The sequence below is a fragment of the Rhodnius prolixus genome, unplaced genomic scaffold (assembly GCF_049639745.1).
Source record: "Rhodnius prolixus isolate KJV_2025 unplaced genomic scaffold, Rpr scaffold_2, whole genome shotgun sequence".
NCBI classification, from domain to species: Eukaryota; Metazoa; Arthropoda; class Insecta; order Hemiptera; family Reduviidae; genus Rhodnius; species Rhodnius prolixus.
Window position 1 is genome coordinate 28,621,303 of NW_027411592.1, and position 6,285 is coordinate 28,627,587.

Here is a 6,285-nt window from a genome sequence, read left to right on the forward strand (position 1 = left end):
CCCTATTAACTCTCTCCGTGGGATTCGCCTGAGGGTGATAAAGACTGGTGAACCACGTCTTTGTCCCATATTCTTGCATCTTTTCCTGTAACTGGCGACCTTTGAACTGTACGCCATTGTCACAGATGATTATCTGGGGAACACCAAACTTCAGGAAAACTTTTTCTTCCAACAAGTTTGCTATCTTATTGGATGTGGCGGTCCGCAACGGAAGTAATATGGAATACTTTGAAAAATAGTCGCATACCACTAGCAGCCATCTGTTTAATTTAGTGGACAAGGGAAGTGGGCCCATTAGATCGGCAGTAATTACCTGCCAGGGGCTTTCCGCAACTCTCTGCCCTCCCATCAACCCTGCTGGTCCCTGTTGAGAGGGTTTCATTGCGAGACAGGTCGGACACCTAGCAACGTACCTCGCTGTATCTGCAGCCATTCCTGGCCAATAATAACCTTCCTTCAGTCGCTGAAGAGTCTTGTAGGAACCTAAATGACCTGACATAGAACTATCATGTGCAAGAAGAGTCCTAGTCCCATTAATTCCTTCCTTCGTTAACTTTTCTCTCCCAGGTTGCCGCTACATTCAAAGTTAATAAAAGTTATTAATCAGGCTACGTCTCGTTGTGCTATTATTTTCTTTCCTAGGAAGGAAGGGAGAATGTTAGGGGTTAAAAAGAAAATAATAGCTAGGTCAGTCAGTCTGGTGGAAGAGAGAGAGGCAGTGATTATTTATACAGACAAAAACCAAAATATATAAATAAATAATATTTTTTTTTTTGTTGAGAGGGGGGTCAGTCATTTGTAATGCACCTCTTAATGAAGTGAATTTGATTTTGTGTAATAAAAAAAAAATTAGGCTTAGTAATAGTTGGGAAAAGAAAGGATTAGAAGACCAAAAGTGAGCGGAAACAAAAGAAGAGAGAAAATCCAGGAGTACAGAAGGCAGTGGGAGCAGATGAGGAAAAAAAAAAGTTGCGAACCGAAGAGAGTTGGTTCTGACGCTGGCGAAGTAAGTTGAGCCTTTGGATAGCTGGTGAAGAAAAGTAAACGAAAACTCGCTTGCAGGAGGATTTATCGTGTACCGAGAGAACGAAAACTCTAAAGGCGTACAGGCAAGAGTAGAGAACCAGGCGTCTGCCCAATTCAAGTTGAATTTAAAAGGAGCGGTGAGTGAACCCCAGCGCTGGTGGTAGCAAAGGTAATGGAGATTGGACAATTTGACAAAGTTTGAATCTGTTATTATTCCGAACTGAAGTTTTTTTTTTTTACTATTATTATTATTTAAATTTATTTATTTTTCTTATTAAATGTATACAATGTGTTGAAAATATTCTTTGGTCAGCTGGGCCCATTAATTTAATTCCAAGCTTTGTTTGTATAACTAATATAATATTCATGTTCAAGAATTGCTAACCAAGCATTATATTTTCTGTTATAGATCATAAAATAGCCTATTCTGATATTGAAGTGAGTACGACCTGCTGTAGCTGGTGCATTACACGATGACTGATTGCTCCGTAAATCTAAATTAAATTAAATTCCTGCTTCCTTATAGTTACTGTTCTCTCTTTTACTCCAGCCAACCTACTATTCCGGGTATTGGGGGTTTTCGCTGCTGTACCCCCAAGAACCTACTCTTACCAGCCCATAAACATCCTCTCTCCCTACACCATTTGTTTAATCATTTATTATTTTATTTTCTTTTATTTATCTTCATTTATCCCCTTGAAACCGGTACTTATTTCACTCGAAACAACAGCGTGGCGCTCAAGGCAACTATAAACCGCCCTTTATAGTTGCCTTGAGCGCCACGCTGTTGTTTCGAGTGAAATAAGTACCGGTTTCAAGGGGATAAATGAAGATAAATATTTGGGTTTGTTCTCAGTTTTAACCTAGTAAGCTGTGATCAGGGTACATATATTTGTGAGTGTTAAACATCAAACTAACCCAAATGGCTGAACAAACTGAAAGAGCTTTCCAAAAACAACCGCACATATTGTTAAGCAGTAAAAAAGGCACGACAAAGAAACCAACGAGAAGATATAAGAACGTCGGCCTAGGATTCAAAACCCCAACCGAGGCTATTGAAGGTAAATACATTGATAAAAAATGTCCATTCACCGGCAATGTATCTATACGAGGTCGTATATTGTCTGGTGTTGTACAAAAGATGAAGCATCGGATTGTGGATGGGTTCTACACCATACTACCTGCCCCTCTAGATATTCCACAGGCCTTCTCCTTAAATTATAAGCGCGTTGCCCCTTTTCATAAGCGCGATCGAGACGGTCCTGGACTTCCTTGTAAAGGATTGGCATCGCCTTCAGCTTTTCCATATGTCGTTCGCGATTCAGACCTATTTCACCGCTGGTCTCATCCGGTGGGTCCCTCTCATACTCAAACGCGGTCCTGGGCAGTTCTCGGCCGTAGTTTAGGTATGCGGGAGTGTACCCGGTGGCGTCGTGTACTGCTGTCTTTATCGCGAATTCCAGTTTTGATAGCTCCTTATCCCAATGGCGATGGTTCTCCCGTATATAAGACGACATCATGGTTTTTATTACCCTATTAACTCTCTCTGTGGGATTCGCCTGAGGGTGATAAAGACTGGTGAACCACGTCTTTGTCCCATATTCTTGCATCTTTTCCTGTAACTGGCGACCTTTGAACTGTACGCCATTGTCACAGATGATTATCTGGGGAACACCAAACTTCAGGAAAACTTTTTCTTCCAACAAGTTTGCTATCTTATTGGATGTGGCGGTCCGCAACGGAAGTAATATGGAATACTTTGAAAAATAGTCGCATACCACTAGCAGCCATCTGTTTAATTTAGTGGACAAGGGAAGTGGGCCCATTAGATCGGCAGTAATTACCTGCCAGGGGCTTTCCGCAACTCTCTGCCCTCCCATCAACCCTGCTGGTCCCTGTTGAGAGGGTTTCATTGCGAGACAGGTCGGACACCTAGCAACGTACCTCGCTGTATCTGCAGCCATTCCTGGCCAATAATAACCTTCCTTCAGTCGCTGAAGAGTCTTGTAGGAACCTAAATGACCTGACATAGAACTATCATGGAAGTCGAATAACAGCTTCTTCCTTTCGCTTTTTGGCACCACTAACTTCCAAGGACGATCCTCCCCCAAGATTTTCCTTCGATCCACTATTCTCTTGTACAGTTTCGACCCTTCTACTTTCCATAGTGGGTACTCATCAGGTCGCGTACTGACTTTAGTGCACAAATCTCGGTACCAGGAGTCTGTATGGCCAGTGCAATCTATTGCCGTCACCTCGGCATCCTCCTCAACCCTTGAAAGTGCATCCGCGGCCGCGTTTAACTTCCCCGGTCGGTGACGGATTTGGAAGGTGTATTGCTGTAATTTCACAGCCCACCTGGCTAGCCTGCCTTGTGGATCTTTTAGATTATTAAGCCACTTAAGCGCCATGTGATCAGTGACTACCGTAAATTCCATCCCCTCTAAGTAGGGTCTGAATTTCTCTATTGCCCAGAGAACGGCCAGGCACTCTTGCTCGGTAGTCGAGAACTTTTTCTCAGAGGCGGTCAGTCCTCTGCTAGCGTAGGCTATCGCCTTTTCGCCCTCCGGATACTCTTGGCACAAAATAGCCCCTACGCCCGAAGAGGACGCGTCTGTTTGAAGGATAAAGGGTAGGCTAAAATCTGGACAGGTCAAGATCGGTGAAGAAATAAGTTTATCTTTTATGGCAATGAATGCTGTTTCCTGTTCTTCATTCCATTGCCACCTTTTCCCTTTCTTTAGCAAGGTGGTTAACGGTGATATTATGGTTGAAAAGTCTGGGACAAATCGACGATACCACGACGCTAGGCCTATAAAACGTCTAACCTGCCTGATAGACTTTGGGGCTGGAAAAGTCATAATGGATGAGACCTTCTCAGGGTCTACTTGTAACCCATCCTTATTCACAACGTAGCCCAGGTACCTCAATTGCGACCTACAAAAGCGACATTTGTCCCAATTTATAGTTAATTTTGATTCAGCCAGTCGCCGAAATACCTCTTCTAATACCTCTACATGTTTTCCGAATTCGTTCGTCACCACCACAATGTCGTCGAGGTATACGAAAACATGTGGTTCTAGGTCAGCCCCCAGAACATGATCAATAAGCCTTTGCCACGTGGCTGGGGCGTTATGAAGCCCAAATGGCATCCTCGTGAATTCAAAGAGCCCACGACCAGGTACCGTAAAGGCCGTCTTTTCTTGACTACTTTCCTCCATTTGGATCTGCCAATATGCCGACTTTATGTCTACGGAAGAGAGATAATGTCCATCTCGTAACCGGTCAAGAATCTGAGAAACGAAAGGAAGAGGATAGGCATCTCTCTTCGTAACCGCATTTACCTGCCGGTAATCCACACAAAACCGATAAGTTCCGTCTGATTTCTTTACCAGTACGACAGGTGATGACCATGGGCTTTTGGATGGGACTACTATACCTTGCTCAAGCATGTCATCCAGCTCTTTGTTCAATGATTCCTGAACATGTGGCGAAACCGGGTAGTAGCGCTGTTTGATCGGACGGTGGTCTGTCTCGATCATGTGCTTGACTCTGCTGGTGCACCCTAGTTTCTGAGGTCGGGTCCCCTTCCATTTAGAAATCAGTTCCTCTAAGATTGGCTTCTGCCACTCCTCTAAGGAGGACTGATCAATTAAAGCTGGGACCGCCTCTACCGCCATGACTGAATCATTGAAGGTCCACGTCCGATTCCCTATGTCGGGTACTAAACTCATGTTCGTCCAAAAATCTATACCGAGAATTAGTGGGTATTTCAGGTTTGGTACTACTAGGAAATCGACCATCCTAACTTTATCGCACAACTCTACTGGTAATGATACACATCCCAACGCAGGTAATTTGTACCCATCCGCTAAAGAAACAGTAATAGATTTAGTGACATCCAGTTGCATGTTCAGTTTAGCAAAGCGTGCCCATAAATTGGCATCCAACAACGATCTTGTTGCCCCAGAATCAAGAAGCCCCACAGATTCTATTCCCAGAATAGTGATCTTAATATATGGACGCCTGTCAGCGTTACTGCACTGGCACAAGGGCAGGGATGGCCGAATGTCGCTTCCTCTTATCGTTGCCAGCCATGCCTGCCATTCGGGATTGTCTCGACTGGACTGATGGGGCGAATACGAGCTGCGTCCTAAGCTCGTCCCCCACTGGAGTTTCCCTTCTTTTGTGGACACGTACATTCCTCCGTGGTTACTTCTTTTGTACCACAGCGTTCACAAAAGGGGTTTTTCGTCTGTTTACACCATCGGTGCGAATGACCTGGTTGGTCGCAATTCCAACAAGTACCCCTGATTTTCGGTCTCTCAGATCCCCCTTTCATGGGGCATTTATCTGACGAACTATCTCTACTGCACATTGATCCTGTTGGTGCTTCCGCAAGGTTCAATGCTGGCGCAACTCTTCGAGAAATAGGCGAATAAGCCAAATCAGGTTCTAAAACGGATCTTCTTGAGGGAGGTGGACGGTGAGTCTGAATCCGCCAACGCGTCGCTTCTATTCGTCGCCCTTTCTCAACAAGATCGTCCAACCGCGACACCTCGTGCAAGGAGAGGCGATCTAAATAGTATGGGTGGAGGTTACGCATAACGACCCGGAGCATCTCTGTCTCACTAGGCCTGGTAGGAAGACGGTGAAAATAATTCCGCATGATCGCGATAAATATTCCCATTGGTTCATCATCTCCCTGTGTCCTGGCCCGTATCTCCTCCCATAAACGTTCAGTGTAATCTTGAGGCTCGAATTCAGCCTTCATTTCCTGAACTACCTGGTCCCAAGTCGTTGCCTCGCGCCTAATTGCCTTATACCAGATCAGTGCTCTGCCAGTAAATAAGTCATAAGCCGATGCAAAGAGGTCGTCATCATTAGTATTTCGGGCTACCTTCATTTCCTCTATAGCTTCAAGGAAAGCATGGACACTTAGCCCTTGACCATCCCCTGAGAATTTTACTCCCCATTCCTTCATTGGAATTTGTTTCCTTTTGGAAACCCCGGTTGCCGCTGGAGATTCCGTCTGATGCGTGTCACACGAAGGAAGCTGAATTTGGGAACGCTCATTGAATGTTTGCAAACAATTAACAGCCTCTTTCAAATACTCTAATCGTGTATTCTCATGCTGCTGGTCCCCCACAGGAGCGAGTGTCAATTTGGACAGCAGCTCCGCTATAGTCCCTTCTAATTGTCGCCCTATAATCCCCTCGCGACTTCCTGTAAACTGGGATACTTGCAAGTTTATGGCCG

At 44.8% G+C, this 6,285-nt stretch overlaps 1 pseudogene; it reads right to left on the bottom strand.

Moving 5' to 3' along the window:
• Positions 1-519: 519 nt before the first annotated feature.
• Positions 520-1,288, bottom strand: LOC141449414 (uncharacterized; annotated as a pseudogene).
• Positions 1,289-6,285: the final 4,997 nt, after the last annotated feature.